The 17,026-nt window shown below is 42.8% G+C and overlaps 1 non-coding gene across 1 annotated transcript; it reads right to left on the bottom strand.

The window, feature by feature from the left end:
- Positions 1-7,831: 7,831 nt before the first annotated feature.
- Positions 7,832-7,913, bottom strand: TRNAR-CCU (transfer RNA arginine (anticodon CCU)). The gene has a single exon. It is a non-coding gene; the product is annotated as a tRNA-Arg (tRNA).
- Between the last annotated feature and the right edge of the window lie 9,113 nt (positions 7,914-17,026).

Genomic DNA, 17,026 nt, shown 5'->3' on the forward strand with positions numbered 1-17,026 from the left:
CCCCGCTCCTGGCCTGTAGGCAGCTTGTGATCATGACTGCAATGCTGTCTTCACTCAGAAGTATTTCCATGTTTGGAATTTCTTCTCAATCTTTTCCTGTCTTTTTTTTTTTTTTTTTTTGAAATATTGTCAACGGTGGACAATTTTCACACTTTATTTCTGAAAGGAGACAGAAAAAAAAAAGACAATGACTATTCAGAGCCATGTGTGGTGAGGAGGGTGAGTAATGGAGCTATGGAATGCTACTCTGGTTGAAATAGGTGCCGTCTGCAAAGAAATAGATGGATTGTTATCCGGCTCATAAACTGACTCTGAGAGCAATTCCCAAGAAGACGTGAGTAATATCATTAGACAAATTCTAAATCTTAAGGAAGGTATTTGAAGGACAGTACTTATTTGCATGGATGAGTTTTGAGGCTTTGTTTGAAAAACTTCAGATTCTACCCATAAAGACACACATGATATATTTGACTATTTTCAGCTCATTCATTTGTATCCTCACTTCCCTTGGATAATTTCCATATACCTACCTGCTCAGCAAAACCAAACGTTGACACCTTGAAACATTAAAATAGGATTCAATATTGAACCGAGTAGTAGCTCTGAGCCAAAAAGAGATAGATTAAAAATATTGGCCTTACCCACTCCTATAAACCCAAGATTTATGACAAATCCAGGTCATGCTTTCCAAGTCTGTGCTTCAGTAAATCCAAGTACAAACATGTGACAACCCAGTCAACGATATTTACACAGGCTTTCCCACTGGTGATTTGTTAAGCTACATCGCACACTGAGGTTGGTAAAGTGAACTGATCAGCTTGTTGCTTCAGTAACAAATAGCCAGCCTGCCCTTCCACGGGGTTCCCTAGACCCAACCCAAGATCAGAGCCCTGGGAGCAGCCTCAGTGTTACCTGAGTCAGCCCTTCCCAAATTCTCCCTCCTGTGGGTTCCTCAGAGACCATTCTGAGGAGTGGGTGATGATGGGAAGAGAGGATGGAGACAGAGGTCAGTTGGAATATGATTAAAAATGTTACATCACCTGACTCAGTGAGGTATTAACAGCTATAAAACATACAACAGCTAAGTAAATAAATCTGTAGTGTCTTCTTTCTAAGGAGAGGGCTTGCCTAGTGACTCAGCTGGTAAAGAATCTGCCTGCAATGCAGGAGACCCGGGTTCCATCCCTGGGTTGGGAAGATGCCCTAGAGAAAAGGGAAAGGCTACCCACTCCAGTATTCTGGCCAGGAGAATTCCATGGAATGTATAGTCCATGGGGTCGCAAAGAGTCGGACACGACTGAGTGGATTTCACTTCACTTTCTAAGGAGAACTTCAATAGGATCAGTTTGTTTCCTCAGAGTTCCTAAACTACTATTTAAATAGGCAACAATGCCTTCTTCAATTTATTTATAATGATTTTCTTTTAGGTTTCCATGCTTATTTTGCATACATTGGAACCAATTATCATTTAGTTTGGGTATACCTTCTTTTTTGACAGTGACGATACCCTTCTATTTTAAGAACACTAAATTATATAATATGTAATTATAGATATGATTATATAACTTTGTTAAAAATAACTGTGTTCAAATGCTAATGAGACAAGCACTATTTCTTCTGACTCATCAGCATTTTTATGTTGATTCATAAGTAAAGTCAAAACAATTCCCCAGTACTATTCTAGAGGGAAAATGAAAGTAAAAAAAATCTACATTTCCAGTTAGAAAAAGCAACTTCCAAATCCACTCCCCTAAAAGGAAATAGTACTCTAATTTGACTGTGACTTGTCTTTACTCTTCCATACACAGGATTTAAAAGGAGAATTTTATGTTTATGTACTTTGCTCAAAAAGTTTATTCTTTTAGTTACTAAACGTAAGTATTAAGACAAAGAACTGTGTCAGTTTTTCCTGTAGATAAGATATTAAAACATCTTTTCATAAGCTTTAATTCTCATGAAATTAAGATTCAGTCACATACTATTATAATATCGAATTGTGGGTTTTCCCTCTATCTTTATACCTTACTTGGTCATCCTTTCAGTTTCTAATAATCATTTCCCAAAGATACTACTGGTTTTAAACCGACACACTGATACAGAATTAAGAACAAACAAAAATGAGTTTACATCCTTATGGAGAATATTATGTGTACTCAGACTGAAATTACCATGTATTTGTAGTAAAGATAAGTATTCATTTTTAAGATACATGAAACATTTTCTTTTTTAGTTATTTTCTTTCAGCTGTCCTGGGTCTTTCTTGGGGCATGTAGCCTCAGTAGTTGTGGCAAATGGGCTTAGTTGCCCGGAGACACGTGGGGACTTCTCAGACCAGGGATCAAACCTGCATACCCTGCATTGGCAGAACTCTTTACCTGTGGCCCACCAGGGAAGTCCCCTTGAAACATTTTTAAACAGGCAAATCTGATAGACCTGCCGAGGTTTAACCCAACATGATTCAGCAGCTTGTGTTTCTCTAAGAGGCAGAGGGTATTTTCTCAGTTTTTAGTATCCAATTATACATCTACCATCTTTTGAGGCCTCAGTTCTATATTAAATGGAGAAGCTCCAGTGGCACAATCAGTTAGCACGCGGTACTTACATTAAATGGAATACTCATTTTTAGGTTAAAACTTTTATATGACTTACTCATGCTTTTCATGTGCTTGTAAGAAATGGGCTTTCGTTAATGGGATAAAAGAGAACATTAAGAGGGGAGATGTGTCCCCACCGGCATGTAAAAGCATTTAATTCTATGTGAGATTGACATTATAGAGGCTCAAGTCAGACGTCTGCAGGACTGAACTGCAGGGGCAAAGGGGTTTCTGTGCAGTTTTCACCCCTTTTTTGACAGAGGCTTCAGAAGTCCTCTCTGAGTCTTTTCGGTTGTATTTGAACCAGGGATCTGACTTGTATCGCATCAGCTGGAATCAGTTTCAGGTCTTAGCGGTTGTCTTAGGAAGCAAGCACTGGACGGAATGGTGCCCCCAACGGGCATCTTTTTGATGGGATGAGAAAGATGCAGAGAAGTAGGAAGCCTTAGGAGCTCACGTTGAGAGAGAGGAGAGGGAGGACCCTCTGTGAGGAAGGACACAGTTGCTCAGCTGGTTAGAGACACACGTCATGTGATGATCATCCTTCCCAGGGCCAATCCAAGAAAAGCCACGACTCATCACTGGGGAGGAGCCTAGAAAAGATAGATGGAAAGTGAGACTCGTGCCCGGGCGCTCATCTCAATGTTTTGGCTTTTATCACTGCTGTCTTACTACTTCCTTGTGCCTTTATTTCCTTAAGGTACTTCTGACAAGCCAGAAAAGGGTATTTGCTCAATAGCCACACTCCACTATATATGGACTAGGTATACAAGCGCCTACTGTGCAGCACAGGGAACCGTATTCAATACACTGTAATAACGCATCATGGAAAAAGAACATGAAAAAATATGTGTAACTGAATGACTTGGTTGTACACCTGAAACTAATATAACATTGTAAGTCAACTACACTTAAAATATATATATATATATATATATATATATATATATTCAACAGAACAAAAAGGTTGGGTTGCCCTATCCCCCTCTTCCAACGTCTTGTGCCAGGTCCACTCCTGATACAGAAGAAAGACTGAGTCGGAGAGTTAAAGAGCCTCCTGTCTTACAAGTAATACCCGTGCACTGTGGCTACAGTATTCCGATAACTAAGTGGGTATCTTTGTTGTTGTTTAGTTGCTCAGTCATGTCCCATTCTTGGTTACCCCGTACACCAGCCCGCCAGGCTCCTCTGTCCATGGGATTCTCCAGGCAAGAATACTGGAGTGGGTTGCCATTTCCTTCTCCAGGGGATCTTCCCAACCCAGGGACCGAACCCTCATCTCCTGCATTGGCAGGCAGATTCTGTACCACTGAGCCACCAGGGAAGCCATCAGTGGATATCTCCTTGATCTATAAACAGACTCATCCACTGTGCTTCCCGTGTTCCAATAACTGAGTATCTGCGACATCTGAGTGAGACCACGTGGAGGACACACACTTCGGCCGCTACTTCTCCAGATCTCTTGCTTGCATCTCTTCTATCCTCTCCCTCCCCGCCCCCAACCAATTCTTTAAAGCATATCCAAGCCACATGAAAGAATCAATTCCACCAGGCTTCACTTCCTTCCTTCAACACCTCCACTAAATTACAATCAGAAACTAAAGAGCCCCAGATTCCTCTTCTGTATCCTAGGCCAAATTCCCGTTTCGACTCATATGTGGAGACTACTTAGGCATCTTGATTTCTTCAGATGGTTTTCTGACCCAGCTTCGTTGGAAATGACTTAGAGGTAAAACCTGGGACTGACCCTTTCACCCCGAGTGACGAAGCTCTTCAGAAGTTGAAGGGAGAGTCTCTCCAGCAGTTTGTGGTGAGGCGTTCTCCTTAATTGCAGTCTTTAAAATGTCTCCCTGAAGACTAATGGCTTCATAAATTGAAGTCTTTTCTTTCTTCATTTATGCTTCCAATAAATAGTCTTCTCATTCTTTGAGGGAGAGCTTTTGAATAGCTAATGTTTGGAAAATAGTCCAAACCTGTTTATGTTAAAAAAAAAAAAAAAAAAGAAAAAACATTCCAACGGCATGACATACAACAGTGTCTATGAAAAACTGATTTAAAAAATTAACTCTTAGATGACCTCTTTTATGAAAACTAGGATACATAGATGAATTTTAATGAGGAATGACACTGGGAAGTGAATGGAAAACTTTAGTATAAAACTAGGATAAATCATTGTATGGAGATGAATATAAAATTAGGTAGTTTGTCATGGAAAGAAGAGTTCTTTTGAATATGCTTGTTCAAACTCAAAAGGGCAAGGTTCCCCATCCCCAGTCACTGAGACATCATCTATAGGGACCTCGGGAGATGCTCTTATCAACCCAAGTGTATCACTGCAGCCTCACAGTCTTATTTGAAATCTCACTTGTTTTCAGGCAAAAAGCACATAATAGCAGCTATCAACGTTTGAGGGAACCGGAAGATTTGAGACATCACAATCATTTGAATTTCAATTTCTCCATCTCCGGACTTGTGATGCAATAAAATGAAGCCTCCCACTATAGTCCAGTCCACTGCAAAGTCAAGCCCCAAATGGCTGAATGAAGATCTGAAAGGCTTGGAAAAAAAATAAATGAACTGCCTGCTTTTCATTACGCTTCCCTCTCAGGATGGATATACATCTGGTTTTCTGATTACACTTTACCGTAGTAAAGAAAATTCTAGCCTAGCAGGTCAAACCAGCTGATGACTAGCCAGCTCCAATTACTGACCTGACCTGCTTCTAACCTCAGAGGAGGAGGGAAGGAGAAAGCCCTTTTCTCTCAGAGACTGAAACATGGGCGTAGAAGGTTGTGGGATTTGTTCCTTGATTAATTAAAGTTGCTTATTCAAATTGTGCTTTAGTACATGGTCTTTAATTATAAACAAAATAATGCCTGACTTCCTCCATAAAACACTCAAAGGCAAAGAGAAAGACTAGGACCCTTTTCTTCTTGTAATAAAAAAGACAACAAAAACACAGTGACTTCAATATGGCATTTGGAACTTGATTTGTTCTACTTAATGAAGAAAAGATAATAGTACTTCTCAAAGGAGACAGTGTCTCCTAAGATAAGGCTTTTTTGAGGTTTTTCTAAACAGGCAGTCTAAAAGCCATTTCTAACTTCCGAGCAAACTTCACTGTAGGTTTTGATGAGCTTTACTAAACAGTGCCTGTAGCCTTGTGTATTTTAAAATACGTTCATCTGATCTAAATTTGACTCAAAAAAAAGTCTTGCCATCACTTCCCAGTTTATGGAGGGATTACACAATAATTTAACATTGTTTTGGTCAAGCCTTTCAAAGAAATAGGAAAAATACCTACCTCCATGTTGAAAGCAGGCTATTCAGGCCAATGGCTCACAGCAGTATAAACAAACTCAATATTTCTATTTTTAGGTGACAATTTGAAATGTATTTTTTAGATGAAGGTAGCTCTGTTTGTTTGAACCAGGTGAAGATGCCAATGCTCAACTTTTTGACCTATAAATATAACTTCAAATGGTTTGACTTAATTCTAAAGAGAACCAAATATAATAAAGTTACTATATCAATATATCTAAATAGTCATCTTTAGCATATTACCATAGGTGACTTTTGGAAACAGTTATTTCTAACTGAGGAGGGTGATGAATTGCCATGATCCCTTTAGTAGGACTTTGCAGCTTCTAGGATCTAATGCCTGATGATCTGAGGTGGAGCTGATGTAATAATAAAAGAAATAAAATGGGCAGAATAAAGGTGATGCACTTGAATCAGCCCAAAACCATTCCCACTCCTTGGCCCATGGAAAAATTGTCTTCCACAAAGTAGGTCCCTGAGCCCAGAAAGGTTGGGGACCGCTACTCTACTACATCAAGATGTAAACACTCTGAAAAGTGTTTTATGTAATACTTTACAAAATAAGCAACCTGATTCCTCCTTCTAGAAAGAGCACAGGTGTTCACTTTGATTTACATTTTGCATCATTCCTGTGAAGCAGGTTGTGCTTTGCCCATGTTACAGATGAACCAGCCAAGGAAAGCTTGTGTACAACGCAAGAGTTACTCTTTAGATCTGCTGTTGTGAAGTCCACTCCTAAAGCCTGGATTTATTTCCTTCAGAGTATTTAAAAGGCACCCAATAAATGAACACCAATGTTCTGGAAGCATTTAATGACAGTAGATTTGAAACAGTCCATAGATGCTTGCTTTATAGGCTTTTAATTAAATTAAGCCAGTAAAAATACCAGATGTGTGCATTCATTTTATCATATCTGGATGGCTTCTCCCTTCTTTTTTTCTGGATTCCAGTGTGTATGTTTCAGCTCAATTTCAAACCATTTCTGGCTGCCTGTTACGTACCCAGCACCTCCATGCCTGCTGTTAGGTATGAGGCATTACTGGGAAAAGGAGAACATGGTACTACGTAGCTAGAATCTAGGAAGTCAGTGGAAGGACATTAACAGAAATGCAATGAACAAAATAAGCATAACATCACAGGATGGGTAACAAATCACTGTATTACAGAAAGCCATCGGATTCTTCTGGACAGTTGAGCATGGCTCCTATTGAAAGACCCTCACTGCAACCATTTCTCTCATTTTAGATAAAGATGCTTCAGCAGAAACTCTGATCAGAGTATTCCCACATCCAACCAAACATTTATAATTAAAAGCTTTCCACCGGCTAAGCAGGAAGTTCCTCTCTGGGCTGGGTTCCTGCTTTTCATTCTGTTCACTCTGTTGTTAAAACCAGCAACAAACTTTAAGAAAAAGTCCCCTCCATCTTGCCTCCTGCTGCGCAATTCACAGCTTTTGTCTTTGTCCCCTCACGTCCCTCTATGAAAAACAAACTGCACCCATACTTCTCAAATGCTTGTCTCTGAGGATGACCCGCTTTTCCACCCGAGGTTCATCTAATCCAAAAGGAATGTTCCTTTTGTTGCATCGGAACTGAAATGTTGAATGTTTTCAATCAAGCCTACATCCTTTCAGGCTCTCCGTATTATGTCTAGCAGAGGTAGATGGTTCAATCCAGTCTTAATTAACAATTATAATCTCAAAAATAGCAACATCAACTATGAAAAGAAATCAGAGGAGATAGCATCACTGGCCTTGCACACGCAGCAGGTAAGCCTGCCCACATCAATTCCAGCTTTGTTGAGGTTAAGTCATGCCACCTCTTTGCCACCCCATGGACTGGAGCCCACCAGGCTCCTCTGTCCCCCACCATCTCCTGGAGTTTGCTCAAATTCATGTGCAACTGAACTCAGCGAACAGATAAGGATGGGATTCGAACCCACACGTGCATGGCACAATGGATTAGGAGTCCATCGCCTTAACCACTAGTCCACCTCATCACACAATTCCAGCTTTAAGCATTGCTGTTTCCACTCTAGCTCTCTCTCCATTTTCAGGCACGTCTCCCTATAAAGGGCAGCACACTCACCGCTCACATCTCCACTCTCCCTAGACCCTTCTTATCTACTGCCATCCCACCCACCCCCACCACCCTCAGAACTGCCCTCTTGGAGATGGCCAGTGCCCTCTACATCGCCCAGCTCAGTGGGCTCTAAGCAAGCTGACGTCTGTCATCTTCAGCACAGCACCTCTGTCACTAATGAGAGGGCCTCCTAAGTGGATTCCAACTGCCTTAGTCTATCCAGGCTGCTACCACGGGACACCGTGGACTGAGATGCTTGTTTACAAGCCACCTACAGTTCTGGAGACTGGAAGTCTGGGACCAACGTCCTGGCAGACTCAGTGTCTGCTGAGGACCAGCTTCCTTGTCCATAGATGCCTGTCTTCTTCTTGTATTCTCACACACTGGTGTGCAGGGAGACTTCTCTGGGTCTCTTTTATAAGAACATGAATCCCATTCATGAGGACTTTGCCCTCATGACCTAATCACCTCCCTAGTCTTTTGATTTTGTGACTGCATATGAAGCTTCCTCCACTAGAAGACCCAGCTCTCCTCATCTGTCAAGGGAGTTTCTCCTCAGCATGTAAGCCTAGACTAAAAAGATACTTTGTTCAGGAAGTCTCTATAACCACACCTGTACCCACTGTGTGTGTGTTAATGGCTTGGTGGTGTCCAACTCTTTGCAACTCCATGGACTCCAGCCTACCAGGCTTTTCTGTCCAAGGAATTCTCCAGACAAGAATACTGGAGTGGGTAGCCATTTCCTTCTCCAGGGGATCTTCGTGACCCAGGGATCGAATCCACCATTGCCAAGATCAAATGCTGCCTCCTCTAAGCTGTGAAGGCATGTTAAAAGCAATAGCTCCATCTTGGAGCTGACTGAGTTGTAACTGTTCATGTTTTGCCTCTTCTAGACCAAGATTTCTCAATCTTGGCACTGTTTCCATTTTGTACTTGTTAATCCTTTGTGGGGGGAGATGGTCCAGCCCATTAGCAGACCTTTCACGGTATCCCTGATTGTTACTCACTAGACACTTACCCTAGACCTGAAAATCAAAAATGTCTACAGACAGCACCAAATGCCCCCCAACCCTGAACAATCACCCCCAGTTGAGACCCTCTGCTCTGGCTTGCAGGATTCACTTTAGGCAAAGCTCTCATCATCCTCATCAAGCACAGGATGTGGAAATGCAAGTAGTCAATGCATGTTTATTAAATGAAACCAATTGACCAGATGATGTCCTAAGCCTTATGAATCAACTATTTGAAGATAAATCTTGAAATGACACTAACTATGAATAGGTCATCCTGTGTGTATGGCATTGTGGACTCGTGAAAGGATATGATTGTATCTTTGTCGATTCACAAAAGATGACTCAGTTTCTGATCTAGAGATAATAACTCATTATATAAAATAATTACTTTATGAAAGTATTCTATTTATTTCAGTGGGAAAACAGGCAATTAAAATCAGGATAGGTCAGCATGTCGTTTCAATTTTTATACAAAGAAAAGAACATCTTTTCAGTATGTATCATGTTTCAATTGATACTTTCCCCTTCATTGTTACATTAAATCTGGCTAAAGCAAGGAACTTGGGAGATAATGTAACACACTTGAAATATAGTCTAAATTACCTTACAATGAATCACTGGCAGTGACCCTTATGCTTTAAGATCTGTGCTTGATTAAAACTCGCATTTTAAACCTTAAATGAGGCCCACCAATTTCAAATCTCTTTCCTCCTCTTCCAAACCACACAACGAATTATATATGCATTTTCCTTCAAAAGCTTCATCTCTCAAAAGGATCCTGCCTGTCTTTATCCAAGGATTATGATGAGAGGCAAAACATGAACTTGATTCTCTTCCGAGAGAACTCCTAAGTAATTAAAAGTTTCGCAAGTGGAGAATCTGTCCGTTAGTTTGGGACAAAGTTTGGCTTCAAGCAATGAACCAAATTAAATTAAAACCTACAAGTAATTGGTTGTAAGTGTGCATGTATTGAATCTTACCCCTGGTCCTTATTCTCCATAATCAATGATAAAATTCTTTTATGTCCTCTGAAATGGATTAACCAACTCAACAAGCCTGCTTCACTTTTCCCAGCTGTTCAACTGAAAGTTTTAGGAAGCCAAGTTCTGCGTGGTCTGGTAGAACGCAGTAACAGGAAGCCTTCTAATTTTGAGGTTAGTTACGTACTCTTTAGATAAGACCGAAGCAGTCCCTGAGGCTGACAGAGTGCCTAGTCATCAGGTGTCACTGAGTGAGTCACATTTAAGGCTTATCTTCTTCTCTCCTTTAAAGATTTTTCAAATAATTTCACATTTTTGATCACTTTATGATCTTATTGTCACCTTTAAGAATGCTTTAATTGATGTGCGTTATTCAAAAAGTAGGAATCTTAAAGATAGAAAGATCCCTTAGATGGCATAATTCTTCCAAAATAAGTGCACAACAGCTACCAAAAGTAAAAATCAATAATAAATACCAACACACTTGAGAGGTAACGTGTATTATCATCCGATGTAATAATCTGAAAGTCAGGACACACAGCAAACTGAAGAAACGATCCGAAGAAAATCTGACATAATGAACTGTTTGGTAAACCATCTCAGATCTCAGTCCCTTAAAACATCCCTGGGTCGGTCTAGATTTTTCCCACAATCCCAGAACGCTTGTCCAGTTAACTATTTTACATTTTCTGGAGTGTGGGAATAGATGATTCAAATTTCACACATCAAGAGTTAAACCCCCCAAAGGGCTAATTAGAGAGTTTGAAATGGACATGTACACACGGCTATATTTAAGTTGGAGAGCCAGCAAGGATCTCCACAAGGATCTTGCAGCACAAGGAAGTCTTCTCGGTATTAGGGGGTAGCCTGGATAGGAGGGGAGTTTGGGGGAGAAAGGATACATTATATGTATGATCGAGTCCCTTTGCTGTACCCCTGAAACTATCACAATATTGCTAATTAGTTATACCCCAATATAAAATTAAAAGTTAAAAAAAAAACCTTAAACCGCTGGCTTCCTCCTGCCGTCTAAGAGTACCTACTACTTCTCAATGCATCCTTCATCTCAAGTGATTCACAAGGACGTGGTACAGTGGGCCCCACCAGGAAAAATTAGATTAATTCTTTGATTTATGAGAATGTCCCTAGCCTTAGAAAATATACTGATATATTTAGGAGTAAAGAGCCATATGAAAGTAACTTACGCTCCAGGGATTCAGGACACAAATGAAATAGTTTATGTATATTATGTATATTTATACACACACACACACACATAATATATTATGCATATTACACTACAGACCCATACCAAGAGGGCCGGGAGAAGTGAAGCCAACAGGGTAAAATGTGAGCAAGCATCCCTTGAACCACACTTGCCCCTTTTTGTCAGTTTAAGGTTATTTCCTAGGGCAGTTTGTTGTTTTTTTTAATGGTATTGTCACCCACTCTTCTCTCCCTCACCCACACTCAGGTCATCAGAAAAGCCATGCTGATTCAACTTTAACTAAGATCCACAATCTGGCCGTGTCTCCCCCTCCGCCACGCTGGTCCCCTGGCCTGAGCCCCAGATCCCCGCTGCAAGAGCCTCCAGCCCAGCCCCGACCTCCTGCCTCTGGGACCAGCCCCCGAAGGGCCTCGGTTCTCCACTCACAACCTGCGCCTGCCTCACCCTCCCATCCCGGTGAAGGCCCGACCACACCGGCATGACCGCCTCCTCTCTCTTCCCTCCTCTCAGCTTTGCTCTTTCTCCCTTCCTCAACTGTTCCTCCCCCAGGTGTCGACACAGCTGGCTCCAAGATCACAAGTCAGCTCCATCAGCCTGCTTTCCTCTGAACGGCCTCTTCGCCTCACTCCTCTCTATTTTTCTGGACCGGGGGTGAGAACGCTTGTCCTTCAGGACCAGAGCCAATATTTGCAGCCACGTGGCCTCTGCACAGTTACTCAGCTCTGTCCTTGTATTGAGGCATCCCTGGTGGCTCAGATGGTAAACAGTCTGCCTGCAATGCAAGAGACCCAGGTTCAATCCCTGGGTCTGTCGGGAAGATCCCCTGGAGGAGGGCATGGCAACCCACTCCAGCATTCTTGCCTGGAGAGCCCCAAGGACAGAGGAGCCTGGTGGGCTACAGTCCACGGGGGTCGCAGAAGAGTCAGACACGACTGAAGCGACTTGGCATGCACTCTGCGCGTCAGGATACTTAGAGAACGTCAGTACATTTGTACTGAATGAAGGAATCAATCACGACAAGACCAGGGTAAGAATAAAGAAGGCTAAGCTGTGGTTGGCGAGAGGAGCCTCCAGGGAAAAGGACGCCTGATGAGTGAAGTTGCTAGCAATCTTCACCAATTACAGAAAATGGAGATGATGGTTCTGGGTGCGGTTGGTCAACCACCCCCTTGGAGGGCTTTGTTGCATGGCCAATGCCCACACTTTTCAGGAAGTTATAGCAGTGTCCAGAGCTTTAAGAGAAGTACAGCCAAGACAGTGAAAGGCAGGAAACGACATTTGAGGAAGAGTTGGAAAAACCTGATGTGGAGGCATTGAGGCTTAGCCTAAGAAAGCAGAGGTTTAGAGTAACATGCTCAGGGTCTCCAAACACTTAGAGTTGTCAGATTGGAGGATTAAATTCTCCCCTTTGCTCCAAAAATCAAACCACCTTGTGAAAATTATAGACATGTTGATCTTAGTCCAATAGAAGGAAGAACTTTCTAGGGACTGGAGTCATCTGAAAACAGGATGAGCTGCCATCTGAAGACATGTGCTTCTCATCACCAGGAGTTTTCAACTACTTGTCAGGGCCAGCCTGGAGCATTTGGGCAGGAGGTCAAGGTCTTCACCCAACCAAACAAGGTTCCTCTAGACTCCGTGATCAGATAATTCTACAAGTCTTAAGGAGGAAACACATCCAGAAACAGAATTGATAAACCAATATGGCAGCTCACAAGGCAGCTGGGGTTATTAGGTAGGGCTCCAGACTAGTCCAGGAGACAAGCCCAGAGGAAACAGTTCCAATGAGTCATCTTGAATTCAGACAAAGCACAAAAGACGTTGGGGCAAAAAATCTTAGGACAAATAAGGATGATGGGTGAAAAGCCATGCTACAGAGAATATGAAGTCTTTCAAATGATAGTTGTATGTGTGCGTGCATGCTAAGTCACTTCTGTCGTGTCTAATTCTTTGTGACCCCATGGACTGTAGCCCGCCAGGCTCCTCTGTCCATGGGATTCTCCAGGCAAGAACACTGGGGTGGGTAGCCTGTCTCTTCTCCAGGGCATCTTCCCAGCCCAGTATCAAATCCACATCTGTTATGTCTCCTGCATTGTCAATCACATTCTTTACCATTAGCACCACCTGGGAAACCCAGGTCTATGTACAGACAAAGAAAAAGGAAAAAATGAATATTATTGACTTTCCCATCCTGTGTCACAGCCAAAGGAAGAGAAAGGAGAGGCCCTCGGGCCACAGGCTTTTGTGACTGGTCTCCCAGGAAGCCTCAGAGAAGGGCCTGAGTTAAGGCCAGGCCAGCCACTAGACACCCACATCTGTGTGAGGCAGGGGCTCCCAGCCCAGGCCCCCAGGAACCCAGCTCCACCTTAAAAGGCCTGCTGGACGGTTTTCATCAATATCCCTGTGTCTTTGCAGAGATCTTTAAGCTCTTCAGAAGCCTTGCTCTCACTTTCAAACATCAGAACCCCTTCTCCTGATCATATGCTCTTCCGACACCCCAGCATTCCCCAGCCTTTGACAGAGAAGACTCCTAAATGACTTGCCTCCAGTTTCTTCCTCAAGCTATCCAGGCTACTGACACGCTTTAACACAGCCATGCCACTCGCCAAGCCTCTGCTCTGTAACCCCCTGGATGCTTTGCGCGTGCTCTCTTTATTGGAAGCTCTGAGAGCATCTGACACTGGCTAAGCCTCTGCTTCTTTAGGGAAACGCTCTCTTCCTTTTTGCTTCACTGAGAATTCCTTTTGGAGGTCTGTGTGTCAGACACTAAGTCAGCATGCAAAGACAGCGCTGGAGATGATGTATATCCCTTTCTCCAGGGGATCCTGCCAACCTAGGGATTAATCCCAGGTCTCCCACATCGCAGGCAGAATCTTTAGCAGCTGAGCCACCAGGAAAGCCCAAGAACACTGGAGTGGGTAGCCTATCCCTTCTCCAGGCAATCTTCCTGACCCAGGAAGTGAACTGGGGGTCTCATGCATTGCAGGCGGATTCTTTACCAGCTCAACCCCAGCCGGATATATAATGAAATACTATTCACAAAAAAGAATGAAATTTTGCCATTTGCAGCAACGTAGATGGAACTAGAGGGCATTGTGCTAAGCGAAATAAGACAGAGAAAGACACAGTGTGATATTATTTATATATGGACTCCAAAAATGCAAACTATGTAACAGCATAAAAGAATCAGACTCACAGATACAGAGAATTAACGTGGGGGTGGGGGTGTGACATAGGATGGGGGAGGGGGAGGTCCAAACTATCAGGTATAAGATGGGCTCAAGGGCATAGTGTATAATACAACATGGATAATATAGCTCATATTTTGTATAACTGTATGTGGAAAGTAACCTTTAAAAATTGTATACAAATGAAAACCAAGAGCCCCAGAGGCGGTGAACCTGAGACTTAACTCCCAGGCGGTTGCTTGGCGCCCTGCGGATAAACCCCTACGTTGCTGCAAACGAACATGCAAACATATGATGTGTGTGGTTTCTGTGCCGAGTTTACATCTCCGTGGACGGGGGGTACGAGCGCTGTGGGCTGTGTCTCCCAGCTGGGTAACCCACAGAGCCTCCCTCTTGCAGACCAGCTAATTAGCAGTATTGGTTCCACCGCCTCCTTCCCCGCGCGCCGCCCCCCACCCCAAGTCTGCCATCTGACATACTCACAGGTTGTCACGCGGCCCTGATTCTGCCCCGTCACCGTTCACATACGCCGTGCAGGTCCCCGCACGTCCATGCTTCTGCCCCCACCTGGGTTGTTCTGGCTTTTGCCCCGCCGGGGGCATCCCTCCTCTGACATCACCTGCTTCACGCCTCTGCTCCTGTCATTCGCCTTCCCCATCCCTCACCATCTTCCCTGCTGGCCCCTCCCCGCGAGCTCCGTAGGTTGGGGTGGACACTCCACCCCTCACTTTAGACTCCTCTGTGCTCATGCGTCTTGCAGCACCTGTGATGAGGGCTGGACTGGCCATCGCTAGCTGTATCCTCCATGATGACAGTCACCCCTTTATCGCTATACCCGGAGTGACTGGCACAAATCTTCACTCTTAGTAAGTCCTAGAGGGTTTGACACAAACCTAGCCACCCAAATTCAGTTGAGATGGGAGCCTTAAAGCCGTGGGATAGTCTGGACTCCGAAATCTACCATGATCCATCCAGAGGATCTTTGGGTTTTGCTGTTGTTGTGGTTTAGTTGCTCAGTCGTGTCCAACTCTTTTCCAACCCCATGGACTGTAGCCCACCAGGCTCCTCTGTCCACAAGATTTCCCAGGCAAGAATACCGGAGTGGGTTACCATTCCCTCCTCCAGGGGACCTTCCTCACCCAGCTTTTATGTGCTGCTAAACCACTTCTCATTTTTCTCCACTTTCTTCTTTGTTTTTTACACAAGCGTCTGTGTACATAGTCATGATTTTCTTCCTCATATTTCAAGTGATGTTTTTTCAAAAGAAGCCCCAGTTCCCAGATCATCGTAGATTCCCAGCAGTAACCTAGAAAATATCTAGACAATCCCTTCCTGTTGTCAATATTTATTCATGTCTAAATGTTGTTGACTGAGCAATACAGACTCTGAGCCTGCAGGACAGAGCTCATGTATAAATGCATTCTGTTTACTTACAAGCCCACCAGTAACAGTCTACAAACCAAGGCTACAGTGATTACCATATATTATTTGTACAAACCAACACATGCCTTAATAATTAGCACATTTGTGGCAAGTTTTGTTGTTTGCAAAGATGGCTTCCACTGGAGGCTACTTTCCTAGAAACTAGGTCAGACTATCAAGCGTCAGAATATTGGATTAAACATAAGATTTGATTTAGAACCCTTTTCTCTCCTCTCCCCAATACTGTGGTACTTCACAGAACTTAATTTATTAATAATGTATGAATTAATAAAATTTGAGGAAATTAAATGGTTAACATTAATTATACTGCTAATTTTATATTCCTCAAAATATAACTATTTGGCATTGCAGTCCTCACAAAATTGAGCGTACCACAGGAAGTCAATACAAAACTGCAATCAACAAGTATAGAATACCGAAGTACAGTTCAGAAACTAAATGCAATTATTAGCATCATCTGTCTTTAAAGTGGAGCTTCCCAGGTGGCTCAATGGTAAAGAATCCTCCTGCCAATGCAGGAAATATACGAGATACAGGTTTGATTCTTGGGATGGGAAGATTCCCAGGAGAAGGGAATGGTAACCCACTCCAGTATTCTTCCTTGGAAAATGCCATGGACAGAGAAGCCTGTTGGGCTACGGTCCATGGAGTCACAGAGTTGGACACAATTGAGCAAGTTAGCACACACACACATGTTTAAAGTGAATATAGAATTGTGTGCATGTTAAAGAAAACCATGAATAGTCAGATTGTAATAGAATTACACCTGGAAAATTTTCCTTGGGGAAAAAAGTGTCTTCCAGGGGTAAAGCTATGGAAAAGACTGAGCTGGGCTGGCACTTTATTTACCAAGGAAGTAAGGAGAAAGAGAGCTAATGCCATGTGACAACTGTGTGTCTCTAAGATGGAAGCAGACAAAAGCACAGTCGGTTCAAGGAAGACCAAGCCAACTGAGAAACTTGCTGGTTAAATTCAATGAGGTATCACTGGAGAGGAAAAAAAAAAAGAATGCTGAAGAGCCTTAGGAAACCTATGGTTTATACTTGATCTTTACTCTTTGAACAAATGTTCAGTGATCACCTACTATTGCCCATCACTGAGAAATTCATCAGCTTCTTTTGAGGGGAGGCCCTTATTAGATAAGACCCATTTCCCTCTCTGATGCTTAAGGCTTTACA

Source organism: Dama dama, chromosome 30 (assembly GCF_033118175.1).
Source record: "Dama dama isolate Ldn47 chromosome 30, ASM3311817v1, whole genome shotgun sequence".
Classification (NCBI taxonomy): domain Eukaryota; kingdom Metazoa; phylum Chordata; class Mammalia; order Artiodactyla; family Cervidae; genus Dama; species Dama dama.